The following is a 21,934-nucleotide window of genomic DNA, read 5'->3' on the forward strand; positions in this document are numbered from 1 at the left end:
AAGAAGCAATTTTGGAGTTAAGGCAGTTATTCTGGTATGGTTGTGTATTGCATGAGTGTATTAATAAAATGAATGCAAATTAAAACATTATTTCAACTGTGTGAAAAAATTGTTTTGTTGGTTTTAATCCAGTTTTTATTGGTATCATTAATATAGACTATAGTTTTATTGAATTCAGCTGAATTTAATGAAATGGGGCCCAAACCGCCTGAGAAGAAGAAGAAGAAGAAGAAAAGAGAAACTCCATCACCTGGCTGCTAAGGTGAAGGGGAGGGTTGGCTTGTAAAGATGACAACGTCAAGCTGAAAGCAGTCCAAATCAGTGATGTGAACGTGTCTAAATGTAAATACGTGCATGTGAAATTGATAGTTTGAAATAAAGCTAAAATCACTGTTAGCAGGTTGCATTGTTAGCATAGCTTTTCATTTGTTAGCCAACATGTTGTGTCAAAGGTACGGAAATGTGTATGCTAGTTAATGCTTACACTACTAACTTTCTTGGCCAGTTAGAGTTACAGTTTGGGAATTAGCAAGCTTACGCTCACTGTTACTGAGGACATATAAGTGAGGCCCTGAAGGTGATGTCCTGCTAGCATACTGAATGTAACAGGCTAATGGTGTGTGCTGGTGGCTAGTTACACATAGGCCTATTATGATTATTATCTTTCAGTCTATGATTATTATAGAAGATATTATTATATTTCATTGCATTCATTTCTTAAATATGATAACATTTTATGGATATAACTTAGGGAATTAAAAAGAACAGTGTGGTGTAGAGGAGCCATTGTTTTGCTTAAACTTGTTACAGTTTTATAGCCCACAGAGTTTACAAGGCTTTGCAGTTATATTTATGTTGATGACTTTTATATTTAAAAATCCAACTCCAAGTATTTGGATTTGCCATTTGAAAATGTAGACGTTGAACTAACTAAACTACTTGTTGCAGAATTTTTTTGGTCATTGACGACGTTGTAGAAGCTAAAGAAACAAACTGTGGGATTAACCTGGATTCAAGGGAAATTATAGACATATAGATGAGTGTAAATGGTCTGTATTTTTATAGTGCCTTTCTAGTCTTCTTACCACTCAAAGTGCTGTTATATTATGTCGCATTTACCCATTCACACACATTCATACATTGAGCCTCTGTGCTCAAACAGAAACTAACATTCACACAAATTCATACACCGATGGAACAGCCGTCGGGGCAAGTTCAGTTACTTGCCCAAGGACTTCGAGATGGAGCCTGGAGGAGCCGGGGATTGACTGATTTTCTGATTAGTGGGCAACCCGCTCTATCACCGGAGCCATAGCCGCTCCCAACAAATGTGCCACATGAAAGGTGTGGGTACATCAGTAGTCACTCATTATGTTTATGATTAAGTTTTCATTAGTTTTTTATTACTTCGAAGTGTAGTGGGATTCTTCTCTAGGTTGCAACATAACAGATGTCACCAAAGTTTAGTAAAGTTTACTACATGAAAACATTATTTTAACATGTAAACAATTAACTAGGGGCATTATAGATAACACATTCATGCCATTTGCTTCAGATGGTCAGAGGATGGAAAAGTGGTCCCACTTAACTAAGAGTAACTGATTTCATTAAAAAAAACAACAATGAATTAGAATTTGTTGTTTGTGGACCTGGTGAATTGTTTCTGCCTTTCAATATGGTGTGTGACACTACATAGTGAGGTCACTGCAGTACCTCATGGATGTGTTGAATAGCTTTAGATTTAACTGACTAAGGAGACTGACATATGTGTTAATTAAACAGGACCAAGAAGCTGTCCTCGGACCCTGGGAACAGTGGGAAGTATGGACGTATGGATGCCTGTCCCTGTGGTTAACCTTCCACCCACATGTGAGTACCAAAATGTTTCATGTTAAATGTTATTTGGTAGTTTGCTTTAGCAAGTCATGCGCCCAATTGTTTCACATTCTCTCAAGCAATGGCTTTGGCTTTCAGTAGGCCTTTTTTGCGTATAAGACATTTTGGCACAAATGTAATTGATCAAATGCATTATGGCTTGAGTTCAGTTTAGCTGCCTGGTTTTCAGATTCCTGATGTTGTGCATGTTGGCTCACCGGTCCCATGTAGTCATTAAGGATGAGACGGTATGAAAAATTCATATAACAATTACAGTGACCAAAATGATCACGGTTATCATTATTATCACGGTATAAGAAGAAAAAGATTAAAATGTACTGATATACTCACTGAAACCATTTCAACAAGTTTTATATTGAAAACTACAAATACAAGCGTAGCGTTTTTACCAGCGTTTGTTGTCATTGACCCAAATAAACCGACGTTGCATTCTGCGCATGTGCGCCTGCTTCTGGGAGACGCGGGACAGTGTTTGCCGTGAGATTATAACAGCACGGTTAACCGTACCCAGATATCATGGTAATTAAAACGTGTATAGTAATAATAACCGTCAGGAATTTTAGCATGGTTTACCGTTGAACCGATCATCGTTTCATCCCTAGATGTCATGGTGTACTACAACACTTTAACGGAACAGAGCCAGCATTAATGTTATTAGTAACACCTGTGCTTTTTAATGTGAATATAAAGTCAAAATGTCTGGGTTAAAAGACATGGTGTGTTTTTTTAAGGCATAAGTTTAGCATTATGTGGGGATGATACAGATAACCTAAAACCTAACCTAAAATATCCCTACCAACATTTTTCTTGTCGGCTGAAACAGATTTTCATTTTGGTTCAATCATATCCACAGCATTGTGCCAACAGGGGCTGTGTGTTTGATAATCAAACATTTTGGGATATCACTTTAAAGCAGCTGTAATGAAAAATGTTATATTAATAATGAATCATCACTACTAGTGTGTGACAGGATGTTTTGCACTGTGAAGGTTTGGTTCACACTCACTGCTCTCATCAGCATAATTTTCAGTCACATATAATAATAATAATCATAACAACAATAACATAGTATGTCAGAGTTATAATTATAGCTTGTTACCTCTGCCCACTAGTGGCCAAATCAGTTGTTGGAGGTTTAAATAGTAAAAACTAGATTGGGCTCTATCCTACATATAGTGTTGTGGTGTGTGAATACTCACGAGCGCCCAGCCAAATCCTGCTCTGGTATATAAACCGAATCTTGTGTATTTATTTCAAATATATCTTAACAGTCTTAACTATCATCAAAGACAGAAAGGGTAACTTGAAGCAGCGGGGAAAATCTCAGTGAGGAACACACACAAGGTTTTCCCTGATAGGTATCAAGAATAGTTTAAGAGTGAGAAAGAACAAAAGATTCTAACGATATTTGCTCCACCATACCTTTGCTAACATGGCCTGAGTATGGGGAAAGGTCAGAGAGGTGGCATTACACTTTTATGACGATCATTTATTTATTTTGTCAAGTAAATCCAATCAGAATGCCTGCAAGCTACCCAGATAGCAAACAGGGATAATTAGCATCACTGGGAGAGGTGGCGTCTCCTTGTACTCTGGCCTCAACTTGCTTTTATCTGTAGAAGAGGTGAGGTAGAGGAGAAGCTAAATATTGATGGAGCTGCCCATACTCGGTGAAACTCAAACACACTGTCCAGCTTTGTTAAGGGCTGTGTTTCAATGCTGGAATCTCTTCTCACATACACTAAGGATGACAAACTTCAATCATTTTTACTTATTTTTCTCTCTCTTTTGCCAGTAATTGCTTAACGTGTAATTATATTGTCACCCTCAAATATATTTTTACAGAACAAAATATGATTGTTTATCTTGGGTCTATCTATACATGTAGTGCACACGTAGTTTGGTTCCCTTGGTCCAGTTGAAAGAAAAGTTGAACTTCTGATTTAGGGTTGTTCTGATGCACAATTGGATCACTTAACGACGACTGAAGTGATGATCAGCGATTGGTTTTTCATGTGCCAATATTAAGGCAGTTTTAACTAACTCACTATCAGAACTAAGATGTCATAAAAACAGTCTCTACAATCTGCACCATACTGCAGTGTTTCCCAGCCATTGATTTATTTGTGACGACACGGCACGCCACAATATCAACCCTCCCCCCAACAAACACAGCGAAACGGAGCCAGGTGTTTATAGAAAAACTAAAGCATTCAAGTTAACTCTGAGAAGTTAGTCTATCTATTTTCTTAACACTGTCAATGTTGGAGACGGATATGTTAACGTTAGAATACAGCTGGGTTACGCTGTACATAGCTGCTATGGATTTCACCCTCCTTCTCCCCGCAGCACGTGCGCAGCGCCACAGTTAGACGGTAATTCTGTGGGAAACACTGTACTGTGCATTTACAGATTTCTCTGGTGGTTTCTGTTAAAGCTAGTGAGCCTGTTTCTTCCATGCTGGGATTTCACTGACGTGCTTAACACTTAACACCGCCCCCTGGCGATCAGATCGCCAATCGGTGATCTCAAGTAGCCATGATCCAAAATAGAGAAGATCGCCCAACCAAGAGTTGTAAACATAACTTCACATGAACTGACTAGACAAACTGTTCAGTGAATTAATTGGATAGTCTGGATTTCAGTCAGACACACAGAGGAAAATCTAAATGAAGTTGATCATACTGCACACCTCTGCACCTTTGAGTATTAGTGGAGACTGCAACTTGACCTCCTCTTTTTAGAAATAATGATGGTGTGTTATGCCATAATAGGGGGTAATTTATGGCTGTCTAAACTTGGTTGCTACATGAGATTGCATTGAAGATTTATGCCATTTAAGGTGTTTGTTTTCTGAAATGACTGAAATGAAATATTGGTGCTATATCACCTAAAAGTCTGATTGAACCATCTACTAAGTCCTTTTCTGCTCCACTGTAGGCATTTTTATGTTGGCTAATTAGTTTTCAAGCTCTGACTTTTTATCCTTATTTAAATTGAGAATATCACGCTGTGCCTGCTGAGGTTTACACCAGGGACTGTTGCAGACATCTCTTGTGTGTTAAAATTCACCACCTCTGGAATGTCCCTTCTGTGATTCCCCAAAAGAGTTTGTGTGCATACTAATTAAATTGTGTTTTTACAGGATGTACTGAAAAATGACTCGGGATGTAGAATTATCTGTCCAAATAATCCAGCCCCAAGACACATGTTGCAATACTGTATGTAAACTTGGAAGTTGTCAAAGTACACGGTTTCCAGGGCACGTTTTGTTAGGCAAATCAGATTTGTTTCTCAAATCAGATCATTAAGACAGACTGTTGCAAGTGATCACATCGGATTTGTGTGTCCAGTGGCAGTCTGAACAAGCCCTTAGTTTGCAATGGAATAATAAATATTTAGTTAATCATTATCGCTAAGAACTTTGGCTAACACTAGCGCATTTACAGTGACGTCAATTAATGTCCATAGTCCCTATATATAAAATAAGCAATTCAGACAAATAAAGCATTAAACATACATATTACCCTGTAAAATCCCTTCTGCCCATTTTTTAAGTAAGTAAGTTGATCTTACTGTATAATTTTTATTAAGTTTAAACATTATTGTTATGGGGTGGCTCTGCCTAATAATGCTCTCCAGTGCAACTGCAGAGCAGCCACTCCACACCAAACTCATTTGATGCTGATGACATATCAAGTTTCATGTTATATCTAGTTTAAGGGCCCTAACATGATCACGATCTGTCATGTGAAATAATCAGATTTCATGGAAACCTGAATGTCCTGATTGTAGTTCAGTAATAAGAACCTTACACACTGTGGTCTACTGCGCCGGGCAAAGCAACGGCACAGTCTGTTCAGATTCAGGAGTGGTTTAGCCGAACTGGCTAGCATTCAGAATTGGGCTGAGAGCACTCAAGTGTTCAACGGGGTGTGAAGAAACAAAGCATGTGTTGTGCTGCACTTGATTGATTTCCATTACAGTTGTGTTTGCAGTAAGGTTTTGGACTAGTTTTACAAATCGTTGTAACCTTTCACACTATCATCTGGTGTTACTTTGTGTACGATGACGTAGAGAAAGTCTGATGTTTCGACTAATAACAAAGGTTTGAATCAAGAGGGAGTTTGTGTGTAAATGATGTTTGGATAATGTGCAAGTACATCATTATATGTTACTGAAATGCATCTTGGCATTACAGCTACATCGCGCAGAGGCCTGATGTGCTTTATAAACATTGCCCTTTGTTAGTGTATGTCCTGCCTTACTGAGCTGCGGTATTCTCATGGATGCTTATCATAATTGCAAATGCTTATGCATTTCTAAAGGCATGCAGTGAAGTAATATTGATTAGAGATTGTCTCCTGAGTACTAGAGGTCAATTTGAATTGCTGAAGTCTGTTTACCTCTAGTTGGATTAATACTGCTTGTGAGTGGAACAGCAGATCTAAGTGGACAAACTGGGGGACTGTTTCATTGTCCCAACAATGGTTGATGGTTGTCCAAATTAGAATAACTGGTAAGTGAAAATCAGTCCTTCATTTGGGCTACTAGGGAATGGTATTGTCCTGCTTTTGTGCTTTAGTTTTCTCAAGACATTCTGTGTATACCTTGGGGTGTGCTGAATAATTAATGGCACCCAAATAACAACTGTAGTCCCAGATATAAGGACGACCTTAAAAACATTGATTTTTTTTTTGATGTTTCATATCATTTTGAAATATAAATTTATTTACATTTGACCCTGGCAGACTGATCTTGAGCCAGCTTTTTAGTTTAAAAACATCCAGACTGTTGACAGTCTCTATCTTTAGCTTCTGTTATTTATAGCTCCATGAATCAATTTTTCTTTTAGGTCTACAGTATGAAACCTTTTAACCTTATTGTAGCTCATTATATATATATTTTTTTCTGTCTGCACATTAACTCTCTGGTTTAGTCAGTTCTCAGTAACCTCATTTTCACTAGTTTGGTAGCAAACAAGCTTTTCCCTACCTGCTCACTACCAAGCATCAGATGAAGTTAGTTTTTTATCACTTTGGTTAGTAGCAAATTATCAGGGCCCTCTAAGCCCTCGTATTGTAAAAAAGTTTTACTTCTTATTTTATCTTTATATAGATTCTCAAAGATCATTTACCATAAAATCAAAAGTTTGTTAGACTAAAATTTCCTCCCCAACACCACTACAATTTGTAAAAATCAAACACAGAAAATTAAAACAAATACTGCTCTGCCTATTATGATCTTACCTACGTTAGTTACTACGTAACTATATAAGTATAATACGTAACACGTAATACGTAATATAAAATATGTTGCAAATCGCACCTTATAGCCTCATAAACCGATAACATGGACCAAAAGAGGATCCATATGACGATATGTAAGTACAGCGCGGTTGGCTCAGCCTGAGAGAGAGAGAGAGTGAGGGGAGAGGGAAAGAGGTGTGTGAGTAGCCATTTCCTGTGAGCTAACTAATAATAACGTTTTTAATTTTAAATTAAATTTACAAAGGCGAGTTTTCAATTCAGGCTTTTTAGTTTGTGAAAAATTCCACAAAAAAAAAAAAATTGTTGTAGTTCTTACACTACTACACAACCATTACGTTTTTTTCTGTTGCGCACCCCATAGAGGCAGCTCATGCAGGACTTCAATGGGATTAAAATATTACTCTATGTCTGCTGGATGATTAAAGACACAAACAATTGTTTGCTTTTAAATCAACCATAATGATTTTTTTTAGATAGAAAAAAAATCTGCTTTATTGAAAGTCATAGTAGAGAGAGACAGGGAAGGTTGCTGGGTATCAGTATTTAGAAATGGTATGATTTTCAATTCTGTCAAAAATGAGCACCGGTTACAATTTTCTAGGCGATCTGACCTGCCTCCGTGTTCATAACAAAACACTGACTATTAAATAACTTAACCATTTACTTCCAAACTGCACAAGGTTACAGGACCTTCTCTCTCAATATAAAAAGTGCTCCAGGTTTGGCTACTGGAGAGAGCATTTTTGCACAAATAAAATAAATTTCAGTGTAACGCGGCTCAGTGCTGTATATTTTATCCAATTCCGTTTTCACAGAAGCAGGTGAGCCACATGGTGCAGCCTTCTTGTTAGTGACATCGCCTATCGAAACCAAATGACATGTGATTGTTTTACCCAGTCCGTGCTTTAAAATATCCTTTGTGTCTGCTTCTTCTAACCTAATACCAGATAATGTCTCTCTCTATGTCTTTATCTGCAAAATGCTAAAATGATTCAAATATAGGCTACTGTGGTAACTGTTAATATACCTGGGTGGTCCGCACAAGTAAAGTCTATGTGTGGGGAAACACAACTTATTTTGGCTTTACAGGTATTAGAAATTAGAAATGAGCCACCGTTGAACGTTTACATTTTTCAAAGTAATAAAAAAAAGGTATAATGAAAGCTGTCTTACTAAACTAATGCAAATTTCTTTTAATTATAGATCCTTAAAAATACTACAATATAAATATGTTTTAAAAGAAGCAAGCAGTCACAGTGAGAAAAAATACTTTTTTTAAGGCATCGGTCATGTGCTATAAATGAGCTACACTCTATAATCTATACTCTCCTTGTAAAATAGAAAATTATGTCAAAGGAAAAAACCCTTTAATAAAATGTTATCTTTTCCCAATAATTAGTAGGGTTTTGCATTTGTACTACAGTGCAGATGCTGCCGAGTTCTTTGGCTTTTTCCTGTGCTGCCACCAAAAACACAGATGTGCACAACAATGGCTCAAAAAGGGAATGCAGAATCTTCATCATTAGCTGGCTTGAGCACTGTTTTGTAATATCAGTCAAACCAAACACTTACCCGATGTTGTACATGTTTGGTTTAAAGCTTAGAAATGTAAATTATTAAGAGATTAAAGGCGGAATCGGAATCACTTTTAATGGCCAGGTACGTGTACACATACGTGGAATTTGACTCTGGTCTTACAAAGCTCACAGTGTACATAAACATAGCAGAAACAAACAGGACAACAAGCTAAACAAGAACACACAAACTACAGTGCACAGTACACATACAACAAAACAACACCATTTGTAGACAGCGAGACATTAGTGTAATGAGGCAGAGGGCAAAGAATGCTGGAATAAATAAATCTGAGAGTATCTGAAGTCAATCGCAAAACAAGCCAGAAGTGATTATAACTGTAGTTTCTGTGACAGGTTAGGAGGAGGCTACAGGGAGAGGTCTGTTGCTTTGCCTGGCTCTAAGTGGAGGTGACAGCATTCAAACATGGTGACCTTGCGTAGGGGACCCGTGACGGGCCTCCCTGTGACTGAAGGAACATTTCTGGAGGCACCCTGCAAGGCTTTTTGGTTTGGGAGAGACATCAAGGGAACCTGCATGGTGGCAATAAGAGAGGTGTTTTTATTTTTATTTTTTTCACGATGCCAACAGCATCACTTCAACAAACTCCCTTTGATAGACATAGGTGAAAACTGGCTTGTAAAGGAAGTGAATATTGATATGATGAAAAATATTTCATCCTGAAAGTGTACAGTGTATTGATTTTGGAAAGTTGTACTGCATAAAAGTAACATAAGGTGTATTAAAAGAAATATGAAAGCGTGCAGATGAGGAGGTACACTCAGTTGAGTGCTTTTATTCATCCTTGGATCAGTGATTATTCTTAACATTATACTCAGTCGATACTTCAAAAATGACTTCAAATTTATAAAATGCTAAATATATACAAGTTGGGAAAAGCATGTAGAGGACTGTCAAGGTTTTTAAATGTTTATTTAGCAAAAGTAATAGATGAGAGATGTCAGTTTCACAGTTTATAAGCCCCCTATGTCCCTAGAGGGCTGCTGTAGCCTCTGGCCATTCTCCCCTTACCTAAGGCATCACCTGGAAAAAAAAACTGATGCTTCTAGTCATTCTGCATCCCTGCATCTGTCTGAAAATAATTGGTCAGGAACCTTCTCTCCAAAAAGGGGCCATGAAAGAGTAATAGCTTGCAGCAAAAACACACATGTCTGACAGATCCCATTTGAAACTGAAAATGTATAGACCTACACTCTGTGCACTACAAACCTCATACCTAGTTAAAACAAAGTTTACTTCAACACAAGTGAGGAGAAAAATGCTGGGTCAGTATAGTTAAACATACTAAGCGTTGCAACGTGGCTTCTTAATAGACAATGTAGGGCAACAGATGGTCTCGAAGAGTCTGCAATATGCATTTTACTACAGATGTTTTGAGTAAATCTCTCTTATTTAGATTTTCAAAAATCAGACACACACACTAAATAAGTAGCCCTTCATTCCAAAGTAAAAGGAGAAGTACCTTTATATGAATGTTAAAATGAAACAGCCTTAAGTTACAGTGTTTAATGATGGAATATGTTGAATTATTTAAAGTAATATAGCCTTCGCTTTTTGTATGTTGTTTCTGGCTGTTGTATCAGTTGACTCTTCGCTAAGCCATGCCCTGAACACGCAGCTGGCCAATCACAGTGCAGTATACTTTCATGGCTGCGCTCCATTAACTCTTGTAGAGAGGTTGTAAAGAGAAGTACGATTTATTCCCTTTCCAAAAATTAAAACAAATCCAGAAAAATGGAGGCTGTGGATTGCTCCTCATGTAATGTTAGTTAGCTAACGCTAGCTAAATTACTGCTGAATGTAACGTAATAAAGCACTACTCTTCTGCTTTTTAATGACAGTTTGTTGGACTTAGCAACAGTAACTAAGGGGGGCGTGGCTTAGCAAAGGGTAAATTGAGCTGCTGTAGCACTGTTCTTCATTTTTGCTGTGTGACTTGACCTTTGATACCTCATGACCTTATCATGCAGTGAATGTTTAAAACCTTACTCCTGGGGTGGTGATGGTGCAGTGGATAAGCATAATGCCTATGGTGTGGGAAACCGGGGTTCAGTTCCCACTGCAACATCCACCAATGTGTCCCTCAGCAAGACATTTAAGCCCTAGTTGCTCCAGAGGTGTGCGGCCTCTGACAGACTTCAATTTCCATTTCAATTATTGGTTTAGAAAAGCCTCACTAAATGGAACTACTCAGATAATGGTACTTTATTACAGTATTATAGAAACTGTGCTATATTGCTTCATGTTTCTGCCTATAACATATATAGAGGGTTATTTTTATGGGGGTGGGGCTGGTTAAAACCATGGCACAAATTGTTTCTTTTCTGACATGGCAATTTCTCTTTCTTTACACCGCTGTATTATCCATCATTCCTGTGAACAACAACAATAGATATTGGATATTCAGTCACATCCTCATATGCATGAGAACATATGCACAAAAGGAAGATTGTTTTCTTCCACATTTCAGATGAAAATATATAAAAAATAGATATTTATTTACTTATAATCCAGTGTTGGAGGGAACATGAAATGCATTCAGTGGATTGGGCCTGACTCTTCACTGTGTAGCCAACCTCTAATATTGTGGCATATCTACATTTGCCATTCTTTTTGGCCATGTCTAATCCGGCAGAAGAAAGGCTCCTGTGCTCAAGCACTGGAGGGAAAACAATACCATTGGGCTTTGCTCTACCTGTAAGCTCACAGATGAGATAGAAACAGAGAAAAATTAAGGGAGAAAAATCATTATTCTCTGAATGAGATGTCTTGGGTTTGATCAGAGTGTGAATCAAAGCCCATCTCTTAGACTACTTAAACATTCACTTTTAAAATTCCAACCTGATTGTACTTTTATGGAAATGTCTTGCCATCAGTGGCTGCATTCTCTCCTGTCTCCAGGTCCTCTTGTATCCCTGTAGATATCTGACTTTGCCCTTCATTAGAATTCTCTTGGTAAGAAAGCAGGAGAAATGAGCAGAAGATGTAAATTCAGTCGAAAAGAAAAGGTTTAGATCTTTTCCTTTTTTGTCCAGGGAATAGACAAAAAAGAAGAATCATGGATATTCCACATCATCGAGTCAAACCTGACACCAGGGCAGAAGACTTAAGAATTTCATTAAGAATATGTTACAATGCATCACAATCACAGTCATTACCATGATAGTTATACTGTACCTATAGGCCTATATAGTATTGTCTTGATTACTTGATGCTTTTGTTAAACAATACAGGAATAGAGAATATAGAAATTTGAAATTTGTAATTTGTGGTTGCTAAGATGCTAAGAGGCTCCTTAAATAGTGTTCAATGGAAGCATAGGAATTAGTATTGTAACAAGTATTCATTTATGCTAAAAAGTGTACACATATCAGCAAGAAACCATGTCTTATGCTTCCAGCTTGAATGTAAAGGGGTCCCAGCATCACTTCATTTGTTGCTTTTAGTATAATTTAAAAAAAGAACATCTTTAATAAAAACATCTGAAGTGCATATATGAAGATACTAAATTCATTTTTAATTATAATTATTAGAATATTGTATGTTACAATAATGGGAATATTAGGTAGTAGATGTAACACGGGTGCAGATTTTTTTATAAACTTGAACTATTATTTAAAGAATTTACATTAGTATGCTGGTGACTTGCTTCTGGAGACAATTGAAGAGGCGGTATTATGCTCATTTTCAGGTTCAAAATCTTATCTAGGGGTTTTACCAGAACAGGTTTACATGGTTTCATTTTCAAAAAACCCCATATATTTCTGTCATACTGCACATTGCTGCAGCTCCTCTTTTCACCCTGTGTTGAAGGCTTCGTTTTAGCTATGGAGTGATGCATCTTGCCTCTACGTGTCTTTGTTGGGAGTTGCACATGTGCAGTTCCTAGTTAAGGACTACTAGCCAATCGGAAGCAGAGAAAGGCGGGTCAGCGAGAAGCCATTAAACACAGCTTCGGTTCAGCTATATATGTAGCAACATGGACTGGAACAAGAGTTTCAGAGTGGTGAGTTATTAATATGGAACACATGCATCTTTCATCCATAAAGATATAACTGTGCACTGTCACAGTAACAACTTTATGTCCATTGACTGCCTGGAGGGTAGTTAGTGTTTGTAACGGAGAGGAGAGGTGTGTGCCTAGCCGTTTGGCGAGCGTTATATGAGGCGCATTTTGTCACAAAAAAGATATAAAAAAGATATAAACTCAATAAAGGAGAGGGAAAAAGCCAAAAAGCATAATACCACCTCTTTAACACTTAATAAGGCAGGCACCAATTTACAGATGGGACTAAGTCAATACAGGTTCAAGGGGGACTTAAGTCAAATACTCAGAGAGAACATTTGGCAGGGCCTTGTCACCACTCTGCTGTGAGTATGTCGGCTCCCTCTCTTCCCAAGTGCCACAACCAAAATCCTTTCCTTGTCAAACAAGCAGGATATTTGAAAAGCATCTTGCAGAGTCTGTCACACAAAACTGTGAAGTTTCATCTGCTGCTCTTTTTCATTATTTTTTAAGTAACTCAAGGTCTTAGTAAGTAGGAACCAAAGAAATTCAGGCTTTTTCAGCCACAGTGCATTGTGCACTCATGAGTGTTTAGACAGTGCTCACAGCCCAATGCACAATCAATGTAGTTGCGGGGGTTTATTTGGGAAAATAGATTTGAAATCCAAGCAACACTTTGGCTCACTGTTACCCCTGTGCAAGTGCAAGTGTAGACGACTGCACTGAGTATCTATTCCACCAGACAGACATAAGACCGACAACTGAAAGTCAAAGCTTAAACCTGTCTGGTGTATACATCTTGTTAACTTTCCGTGCATGTAAGTGGTGACATTGACATGTTTATATCAGCAGGACGAAACTGTGGCTGCTATTACTTTCCATAAGATAGTGTTGGTTGACATGTGGCGACATCTGCAACTCGCCATATGTAAGTAAGTTGCAGCTCCCTGGGGGGTTTTGTTTCCAAAAAATACTGTGTTTTTACTGACATATTTTGACACGCTATACTGAGTGTGTAAGAACTGTTCTTATGGATCCTGCAATAGACAGTAAAGAACTGTATGCAGTTGTGGCTGCAGTACAACTGTCATATACTTGTGAAACATTTTTGCAATGTCAGTTAATATACTTGTCTACATTGATGTTGCTGGGGTTTCATATTGATGTGATGCCAGAACAGGAGGGCAGCAGTAAGGCACAAGTTTGACCCCATTTACCTGTCAAGTTAAAATTTTTGGCTCTAACAACCTCCAAATAGGACAACGTTGGCCTTTTATGACCTGATTTTGGATGTTGTCAGGTCCACACTGACTGCATTTGAGGCAGTGATAGTTAGCAGATATGGGTAATAATAATTTTAGATTTTTAAGCAGAAGATTTGTCAATTTATTAAATATGATTGACAAAATGCCAAGATATTAATCTCCACTGATATTCTTGATTATACATCTGTTCAGTCTGTTAATATAAAGCTAGTGTTTCCCATTAATTAACGAGACCATCTCGGCCACTACAGTCTAATTTGTTCCGCCATGGTTTCAAAACGAACTGAAAATATTTTTAGAGTCTATGAAATCTTCATGTTAGGCGATATGAGAACCACATACAACATTATTTATCAAATTGGGTCAGACTTGATGAATTTAGTGTCGGGCTTGGCGATATGTCCAAAAATGTTATCATGATAAAAACATTTCATATCATTCAATATCAAATTTTTGCCCCTGAAAATTGAAGGGCCAGATGGTTAATTTGTTTGGTTAAACTTTTCTTTATGGTCAGAATGTGACAAACACTTGATGCCAAACAGTGGATCACTTTACATATCTGACTAGTAAATCTATTTGCATCCCTTTCCCTCAACAAAATAAACATCTTAATATAAAAATTAAGTGCTAAGTCGTTTGTGATTCTAATGAATTAAATCAAATACTTATTGACAATATATTGAAAATTTGTTACATAGTTATTGAGGAAAATTATATTGTGATAATTATCATTATTGTTTTATTGCCCAGCCCTAATTTAGCATGACATACACATGTGACAACATCCGGTTTTCAATATAAGGTGTCTATACTGTATGGAAATGAGATTAATTGGACTATATTCACAGAAGCTTAAAACATATTATATGTGTCCATTATAAGTAAAAAAACAACAACAATAAAATCTTAGGGAAATTATTTGTTAAATTTTCTATTCTTTGATTTAGGTTTGCTGGAAAAACATTAAGTAAATTTGTTGACTTTTGTTGCTATTTCATCACCATTTTAAGCTATACAATGTTTTATGATCAAATAGCTTACTAGAGCACAACATGTTTTACAACAAAGTTCTTCATAGATTGCCTCTTAATTTTGCACCAAATTGATGCATTTAACTTTAAAATGTACAAAAAAAGATTCCGGGGGAGCATATGCCCCCGGACCCAGTTTTACCACAGATGTGTTGTTTAATACGCAGAGAATCTTCATAATTATTTCTAATACTTTCAGATGGAAGCCACTTTCTCAATCTATGCTTTGGACGTGTGATGACAATATTAGTTGTGGCCACACAGGAGCATCCTCAAATCTGAAGGGAGACACAGTCACATCTCTACTCTGGTGACAAGATTGTTAGAAATTAACAACCTTTCAAGTGAAAAGTTCTTTCAATGGCTGCCTGCCATGTTGGACAGAAAAATGTAGGCTGTAGTAGTTCCTGACCGACAAGGGAAATGGCATCAAGGCCGAGCTGAGTCACATGGCAGCCAACCAGCACTTCTTCTCATTATTAAGATGCCATGCACCAGCTCCCAGATGCTAATCAGTCTCCCAGAGACCTCAGCGCTGTGTGGTTAGTACAGATTTACAGCTCTTCTCAGCCCTCCACTTTTATTAAAGATGATCTTTCACACAGAAGGAAAAGGATGCTCTCCAGACAAATGTTAAAATGCAATGCAAAGTTTCAGGCATGAAAGGAGAAAACTGTAGGATTATTCTACAGCTATTCCAGGGAGGATGAAAAAGGAGGAAAGAATGTGGAACAAAAAGATCAAAGGATCATAGAGGAACGGGTAAAAAGGGAGAAAAGCTGTAAAATATTTAGTATGACGTCCCAACAGGTGGTCAAGGGTGCAATGCAACTCTAGGGTTTCATTTACATGAATAATGGATGATGCTTGTACTTGTGAGTGAAATTTTGTAATTTGTTTTCTCCTAATTGAAAAAAAAAAGTGATTTTATATACAATCACCAAAAAAATGCAGTGCAAAATTAGATTTTTGCATGTAAGTAAATAACAATTACGCTGTAAGAATTAAAAGCAGAAACCATATCATTGTTAAAAAAATCATTGTAGAAAAAAAATTTATTCTGCTCCTTGGAGCAAAGAGAAAGGAATACATTTGTGACTTTAAATTTTGCACACTGTAAATTAACTCACTAAGCTCACTTAAAGTACATTTATTCATTTAGCTGACACTTTTATCCAAAGCAACTTACAATTTCTATACATGTCAGAGGTCACATGCCTCTGGAGCAACTAGGGGTTAAGTGTCTTGCTCAGGGAAACAACGGATGGGCCACAGTGGGGAATTGAACCTGGGTCTCTCACACCAAAGGCATGTGTTTTATCCATTGCACCATTACGAGCCCAAAGTATTGTGGTGAAGTTCAACAGTAAGACAAACATTAAACATTTTTGTTCACTACAAACCAAGAAGAACATGAACGCTTTGAACCTTGTATGTCATCAAGGCCAAATCCTGTGCAATGCATCGAAGTCATTCCCCATTAACAATTCAAACTATGTCGAACAAGATGTGACTACATTTTTTGATACACAATAGGTTTGTAGTGTAAATTGACTTATAGTATCAATGAGCCATTTCCACTCTGACTACACACTTCCTGCAGTGTACAAGATTTTTTTCATACTTACACATTCTGTAAATGAACAAAAGGCTTGCCTCAGAAACAAACACTGGTAGAATACTGCACCAATGAGCCACATTTGATTTTTAAAATGTGATCAATTTAAAAGATTGGGGCGAATTAAATTGATTAACTGATGAACATTTGGAGCTGGAATTGCTAGCTGCAAAGAGACTACAGTGCAGTGTTTCTCCTAGGATGGAGTTATAGCAGCGGAGGTAAAGCAAAATTTTTGTTTGAATATAAAACCCCAACATAACATGTCTCAGCAGTATTGCTCTTGTGTCCATGAGCATGCGATGCACATAAGAATAGTTTAAAACTTCAGTCTTTTCCCAGTTTAATGTGAGCTTTAGCTGAATGTTTTGGTGTTGGTGGTCATGGTCAGAGTGGTGGGGGGTTTGGGGGTCCTCCCCCAAGAAAATTTTACGTTTTCCAATGACTAATATGTAATCACATTGGGCCATTATTTTCACCATATGTCTGAACAAAGAGTTGGAAAAGCTAGAGCAGATAATAAATAACCAACAGCAAAAGATCAGTCTACTGGGGAGGAACTACAAACTTTAGATTTGGGGAAAATTATTTGGTTAGTTATGATGCTCTCCACAGTGATTTAACATTTATTGCACAGCATGTTTTGGACATCACCCCCTAAAACCCTGTTAATATGACCTCAGAATTGATACAGATACGCTTGTTCATGTTTGCCTTTTGTGTGTAACATGAGAAACCTCCTCCCTTCTGAGGTGCATTTTATTTGCACATTAAAATCCAAAAAGAAACGTCTCCTCATTAGCTTAAAAGGACTAGTTTGCATCACTAATTAGCTTTACTAACCCCAGCTCCTCCAGTCACCTCTGTTCTTTCTTTTCTTAATAACCACTTTCATCTGAAAAATAATTGAACCAGTTTGTACAGGACAGAGCGGCAGGCTACACCAGTTTACTCTCAGATTATAAGTGATGTTCTCAACATTGGACAAGTAGGCAGTAATAAAATACAACTACCAGTTACTTTCTATTGAGCTAATGTTACATAGCAGCCAAAAGACGCAGCCTGCTGTTGAAGCTTTCCTGCTCAGCTCAGTCTGAAGGGGAGGGGGGATGTTAGCTAACTTAGTGCTAACAGGCTTCACTTTTCCAGCAGGTGGGAAACGTCTCGGGTTACATATGTAACCCTTGTTCCCCGAGAAGGGGAACGAGACACTGCGTCGGTGACGACACTATGGGAACGCCCCTGGGCGTGGCAGGGCTGAACTATGAATGAAACTACTCCAATCCTATTGGTGTTACTAGAAGAGTAGTGTGTGACGGCGTAACCGGAGGGGGTATATAAGCACGCCGGCACATAGGACACATTAGCCCTTTCTATGAAGCAAGGCACTCCAGGCGGGGTGAGGTGTGGTGGACCGACGCAGTGTCTCGTTCCCCTTCTCGGGGAACAAGGGTTACATACGTAACCCGAGATGTTCCCCTTCGAGGGAACTCGAACTGCGTCGGTGACGACACTATGGGAACGAGATACCCACTTAGGCCGCACCGAAACCCCGCCTGCCCCCAGCGTGCAGAACCTGACGGCACGACTAGGAGGAGAGCGCACGGGTGCCGGGTGCCGGGTGGACCCTGCCAGTCTGGCCGGAACCTTAGGGACATAACCTGGACAAGGGTGCAGGATGGCCCTGACCCTCCCTGGGGCAAACTCCAGGCATCGGGGAGACACCGAAAATGCCTGGAGATCCCCAACCCTCCTCAGAGAGGTGATAGCGAGGAGAAAGGTCATCTTAAGGGTCAGGTGCTTGGCCTCAGCCGACTCCAGGGGTTCGAAGGGGGCCTCAGCCAGCGCTTCGAGAACCACTACCAGGTCCCAGGTGGGAACCCTGGAACGAGTCACGGGTCTCATCCTCCGGGCTCCACGGAGAAGGAAGCGCAAGACCAGCGGAAGCCTCCCCAACGGCCCATCACTCAGAGGGGCGTGGAATGCTGCAATGGCAGACACATATACTTTGAGCGTGGACGGGGAGAGGCCAGCGGAGAAACGGTGCTGGAGGAACCCCAGTATCACAATTACCGAGCAGGTAACTGGGTCCACCGCCCGTTCTCTGCACCAGGTGGTGAACACATTCCACTTTAGGCCGTACATCCTTCTCGTGGACGGGGCTCTGGAGCTGAGCAGCGTTTCGACTGCTCCTGTTGTCAGACCCGCCCTATGGGTCTGCGCCCCCTCAGGGGCCAGACCCATAGCTGCCACAGGGCGGGGTGCGGGTGAAAGATCCGGCCCTCCGCCTGTGACAGCAGGTCTCTCCTCAGAGGGACCTGCCAGGGCGGGCCCTCGAGGAGTGATATTAAATCCGAGAACCATACTCGTGCTGGCCAAAACGGGGTTACTAGGAGTAGGCTGACGCCCTCCTGGCGGACCGCTCCAGAACCCTCGGGAGCAGAGCGACTGGGGCAAAAAACACATACAGACGCAGCCTCGGCCATGTCTGTACCATGGCATCCAGCCCTAGTTGGGCTGGGGGTGATAGGGAGAACCACAGGGGACCGCGCCCCATCCCGTGAGTGAGGCGTCTGTTGAAATAATTGTTCGGCGACAGATTGCTCCCAACACAGGACCTTGGGACAGGAACCAAGGCTTCCTCCATACAGACAGGGAACGAAGGCATCCGCTCGTAACCCGTATCAGACGGAGCGGATTTCCCCTCGGGGAGAATCCCTTGGATTTTAGCCACCACTGCAGGGCTCTCATGTGCAGTAGTCCGGAAGGTATTATACTGGACGCTGCTGCCAGAAGACCCAACACCCTCTGAAAGTGTTTTACAGTGATGGCGTGGCCTAACTGCACTCTGGTCACTGAGGATAAAATGGACTTGATGCGTGCGGGAGACAGGTGGGCCCGCATCGTCGTTGAGTCCCACACCACCCCTAGGAACGCAGTCCGTTGGGCGGGTGTCAGCACGCTCTTCTTCGCATTGAGCCGCAGCCCCAAACACTGAAGGTGGGCGAGGACAACATCTCGATGCCGAACCGCTAACTCTCGAGACTGGGCCAGGACGAGCCAGTCGTCGATGTAGTTCAGTATGCGGATGCCTGGAGCCTCAACGGAGCCAGAGCTGCATCCATTGGTTAACGTGTGGGGAGATAGTGCTAGGCCGAACGGAAGAACCCGATACTGGTAAGCCGTGCCCCCGAAGGCGAACCTCAGGAACTTCCTGTGAGAGGGACGGATGGAGATGTGGAAATAAGCGTCTTGCAGATCTATCGTGACAAACCAATCCTCGGATGATGATGACTGATGATGGGGGATGGTAAGCATCCTGAACCTGAATCTCCTCAGAGATTGGTTCAGGGACCGCAAATCCAAAATCGGACGCAATCCTCCGTCCTTCTTGGGGACCAGGAAGTATCGGCTGTAAAAGCCGGCTTCTCTGACTGGCAGGGAAATTAATTCTATGGCCCCTTTCTTCAGCAGAGAGCGGACTTCCTGTCCCAACACCTGGCTCTGTTCTGCATGTACTGTAGTCCTGACCATCCCGCAGAATCTGGGGGGGCGAACCCGGAACTGCAGCCTGTAGCCATCTACTACTGTGCGGAGGACCCATGGGGAAAGGTTCGCAAGGCTTCGCCAAGCTTCCGCGAACTTCGCCAAGGGGACCAGCCCCTCGGGGCACAAATTGGCAAGAGACTGTCATGACCAAATTCTGAATGTCTGAAATGACATTCTGGGGACATTAGGATATAGCTTGGCCAATTTGTCATTGGAATAATGTAATCGATGTACTATTTTAAATTGGATTAAACCGTGTCAAATACAGAAAGAAGAGGTGTGTATTTGTGAAAACTCTTCCCAAACTTCTTCTGGAATAGTTTCTTCAATATCCATTTCCCAGGCAGTTTTGGTTTTGTCCCATGTATGGGTTTTCTGCATTCTGTTTTGAATTATGTTATAAATTTTGGAGACTGTACCCTTTTTCTAAGGGTTAACATTGAGAACTGAGTATGTTCCTTCTTTAGTGGGAAGATTGGGATAAGTTAATGATGAGCAAGATGCTTTTATTGCAGTGACACATTCTAACCACATTACACATTCTAACCAGTCCTACCAGCCTTCATTAGAGCTACTATCTAGATCTAATTATTATTTTTCATTATCAAGTAATCTGATTATTATTATTTATTGTTGTTATTATAGAGTAATAATTTAGTCAAATAATAAATTCACACCCCAAGTGTTAAGGCCCAAAGTTAAATTACTTATTTTGTCAGACCAGCAGTCAACAAAGATGTTCAATTTACACTCATGTTCAAGTCACCAAAACCTCAGCCTTGAGTTGTTATAACCAGCTACTGTTTCAGCTTTTCACTTGATAAATGACTTAAGGGATAATCCATTATTCACAATTGTCAGCAGTTAATTTTGTTTTCAGTTTCTAATCATCTAAACAATTAATCAACAAATGACTAAAGGCATAATGAGTAGGATTGTTGGTTGCTGTTTGAAAACACGCGATTCAAAGTTGGCCCCTCCTCCACGGCAAGTGAGAGTAAGTGGTGGTCGAGTGAAGAGGGCGTTAGCGAGAACAAAGCAGTAAATCAGAGAATATGAAGTCTTTTCTGATTGTTTCACAGCGGTTACGTTCTAAAGCACAATAAACAAGGCCACACCTCCACCACCCTGTCTTGTGGCTACTCTGCTCTGCTTGTTTGTGTGTGTGTGTGTGTGTGTGTAGCTCAACCTTCGCACTCAGTCAAACAGACACAGACCTGTAGGTCTTTATACTGTATATCTATGACACACACACAGAAAGCAGAGGAGAGAGATAGAGATAGTAATGTCCTGTAATTGTTGTATGTATGATGCTTTTGGCAATGTTGTGTACACATTCATGCCAATAAAGCTAATTTGAATGAATTGAATTGATAGTAATGTATCCTGGTCACTACGTTTTTATATAGTCCTGACTCATACCTGCACGCTGCCCAAAGGTTGATGCCCAGAAACGTCCCGAACACAGCAAAATAATAAAAAATACAAGCAGAGGGCAGGGTCTCTACATATACAGACACATACGTCCTGGTTGTTTTTAGTCTGGTGGTTTTGACAATAGCAATATAGTGACTGTTTCCAGTTAAACAAAAGGATACTTCTTTTTAACAGGTCTATCTCTGTAGGGATCCATTCCACAATGTGTCGACACTTGTAATAACAAGCTGAGCCTGTCGGTGGCAAAAACAATCAGTATAGTG

The 21,934-nt window shown here is 39.9% G+C and overlaps 1 long non-coding RNA gene across 1 annotated transcript; it reads left to right on the forward strand.

The window, feature by feature from the left end:
• The first annotated feature begins 1,026 nt into the window (after positions 1-1,026).
• On the forward strand, positions 1,027-9,505 carry LOC119884604. The gene is made up of 3 exons (XR_005441051.1): positions 1,027-1,344; positions 1,783-1,869; positions 9,098-9,505. It is a non-coding gene; the product is annotated as an uncharacterized LOC119884604 (long non-coding RNA).
• The last annotated feature ends 12,429 nt before the right edge of the window (positions 9,506-21,934 follow it).

Source organism: Micropterus salmoides, unplaced genomic scaffold (assembly GCF_014851395.1).
Source record: "Micropterus salmoides isolate LMB-PRFRI ecotype aquatic unplaced genomic scaffold, ASM1485139v1 Ms_hic_scaffold_3580, whole genome shotgun sequence".
Lineage (NCBI taxonomy): Eukaryota > Metazoa > Chordata > Actinopteri > Centrarchiformes > Centrarchidae > Micropterus > Micropterus salmoides.